This window comes from Rutidosis leptorrhynchoides, chromosome 10 (genome assembly GCF_046630445.1).
Source record: "Rutidosis leptorrhynchoides isolate AG116_Rl617_1_P2 chromosome 10, CSIRO_AGI_Rlap_v1, whole genome shotgun sequence".
NCBI classification, from domain to species: Eukaryota; Viridiplantae; Streptophyta; class Magnoliopsida; order Asterales; family Asteraceae; genus Rutidosis; species Rutidosis leptorrhynchoides.
The window spans coordinates 75387658-75390685 of NC_092342.1; the positions used below are offsets into that span (position 1 = coordinate 75387658).

A 3028-nucleotide genomic window follows, 5' to 3' on the forward strand; every position below is an offset into this window, starting at 1 on the left:
GAGATTGTCAAGGAAGAAGCCATTAAATCCGAATCCTCTAGTGATTCAGATTCAATAAATTCAATCATGGAAAATCAGGAACCTCTAAGTATGGAAGATCGAATGAGAGCTACACGCAAGGGCCAAGGTCATGCCATTACTTAACCAGACATTAATGTGCCAGATTATGAAATCAAAGGACAAATCCTACGCATGGTAACTAATCAATGTCAATTTAGTGGTACACCAAAAGAAGATCCAAACGAACATCTTCGAACCTTTAATAGGATATGTACTCTATTCAAAATCAGAGAAGTTGATGATGAACAGATCTATCTCATGTTATTTCCATGGACTTTAAAGGGAAAAGCCAAAGATTGGTTAGAATCATTACCTGAAGGAGCGATTGACACATGAGATGTCTTAGATGAGAAAATTCTTAAAAGATTCTTTCCGGCATCTAAAGCCGTGAGAATTCAAGGAGAAATTGTTACGTTCACACAAAAGCCAAATGAAACTTTATATGAAGCGTGGACAAGATTTGAAAAGTTGTTGAGAGGATGTCCTCAACATGGTTTAGACACTTATCAAATAGTGCAAATATTCTACCAAGGAGGCGACATTACTACACGAAAATACATCGACATAGCAGCTGGTGGTTCCATTATGAAGAAAACCGCAACTGAAGCTTACAAAATTATTGATAACACAGCCTCCCACTCACATGAGTGGCATCAAGAAAAAGACATTGTTAAATCATCTAAAGCGGCTACAGCTGATTCTAGCCATGACTTTGATTCCATTTTCGCTAAGTTAGATGCTTTCGAAAGACGAATGAAGAAGATGACTAAAGATATTCACGCAATATGAATTAGTTGTGAGAAGTGTGGAGGACCACATTTGACAAATGATTGTCTCCGTATTGAACAAACAATGGAACAAAGAGAGAATGTTTCATACAGGAACCAAAGGCCTGGAAATAATTATCAACCACCAAGACCAAACTACAATCAAAATCAGAATTATAATCGAAATGTTCCATACAACAACCAACAAGGTCCTAGCAATCAACAAGTATCCAATAATACTTACAACCAGAAAAGACCTATTTTTCAAAATAAACCACCACAAATCGATGATAAAAAGCCAAATTTAGAAGATTTGATGTCGAAGCTAGTTGAATCTCAAACGCAGTTTTTCACATCTCAGAAACAAACTAATGAACAAAATGCTCAAGCATTTAGAAATCAACAAGCTTCAATCCGAAATCTGGAACAAGAAGTGAGTAACCTAACAAGGTTGATAGGTGAAAGAAAACCGGGGAGTCTACCTAGCGATACAAATGCTAACCCCCGAAATGAAACAGCTAAAGCCATTACCACACGAAGTGGTATTACACTTAAACCACCTGAAATACCTGTAATTTCTGATGACTCTATTACTACTCCATAAGCACCACAGCGTGAGCAAGATAAGGAAACAGAACCGGCAGTTGAAAAGGTTATTGAAGATAACACAGTTAAGGCAAAGCCTTATGTTAAACTATACCAACCACTGCTTCCTTACCCGAGTAAAATGAGAAAAGAAAGACTTGAAGCCTACCAATCCAAATTCTTGGATATGTTTAAACAAATAAATGTCAATCTTCCTTTCATTGATGTGATTTCAGGAATGCCAAGATATGCTAAATTCCTGAAAGATCAAATCACAAATAGTAAGAAAATGGAAGAACTCTCGGCTGTTACAATGAATGCTAATTGTTCTGCAGTGCTGTTGAATAAACTACCCGAAAAACTCTCAGATCCAGGAAGTTTCACAATTCCATGTTGTCTGGGTAGTCTTAGTTCAATAGAAGCATTGGCAGATTTAGGTGCTAGTATAAATTTAATGCTGTATTCACTATACACTAAACTAGACCTCAGATAATTGAAACCAACACGAATAAGCATACAACTAGCCGATCGATCAGTAAAATATCCTAGAGGGATAATGGAAAACATGCTAGTTAAAGTTGGTACTTTAGTATTTCCAGTAGACTTTGTTATTCTGGACATGGGAGAAGATTCTCGAGTTCCTCTCATATTAGGAAGACCATTCTTAAACACGGCTAAAGCAATAATAGACGTGTTCGGTAAGAAACTGACCCTAAGTATATAGGACGAGGATTCATGTTATTATATTCAAACTATAGATTCACATGCAGAATTGTTACAAGAATTTCCAGAATTACAAGGAACAGGAGAATGTTCTTTAGGAGAAGGAATTGAACCAATTGATGAAGCTGAAATATTAGCCACACTCATGGCTAATGATTACGAACCAACAACAGAATAACTTCAAATGCTAAAAGAGGAAGATAGATATCGATATAAATCATCGATAGAAGAACCACCGATATTAGAGTTAAAGCCACTTCCAAACCATTTGGAATACGCTTATTTACATGGTGAATCTGAATTACCTGTAATAATATCGTCTTCTCTTACGAAAAATGAAAAATCTCAACTCATTTATGTGCTAAAAGCTCATAAACCAGCTATTGCATAGAAGATTCATGACATTAAAGGAATAAGTCCTTCGTATTGCACACATAAAATCCTTATGGAAGAAGGTCATAAAACATATGTGCAATGCCAACGAAGACTAAATCCTAATATGCAAGATGTTGTTAAGAAAGAAATTATTAAACTGCTCGATGCAGGTTTAATTTATCCAATTTTTGATAGTCCATGGGTAAGCCAGTTCAATGTGTACCTAAGAAGGGTGGCATGACTGTCATCACAAATGAAAAAGATGAACTTATTCCTACTAGGACTGTAACAGGATGACGTGTCTGTATTGATTATAGAAAATTAAATGACGCCACCAGAAAAGATCACTTTCCCTTACCTTTCATTGATCAAATGTTGGAAATGTTAGCTGGGAACAGTTACTATTGTTTTCTTGACGGTTTTTCTGGATACTTTCAAATTCCAATCGCACCCGAGGACCAAGAGAAAACCACCTTCACGTGCCCTTATGGTACTTTTGCTTACAAACGCATGCCATT

At 36.3% G+C, this 3028-nt stretch overlaps 1 non-coding gene across 1 annotated transcript; it reads right to left on the reverse strand.

Annotated features, from left to right (window-relative positions):
• Positions 1–450: 450 nt before the first annotated feature.
• Positions 451–557, reverse strand: LOC139874094 (small nucleolar RNA R71). Its single transcript, XR_011767799.1, has one exon. It is a non-coding gene; the product is annotated as a small nucleolar RNA R71 (small nucleolar RNA).
• Positions 558–3028: the final 2471 nt, after the last annotated feature.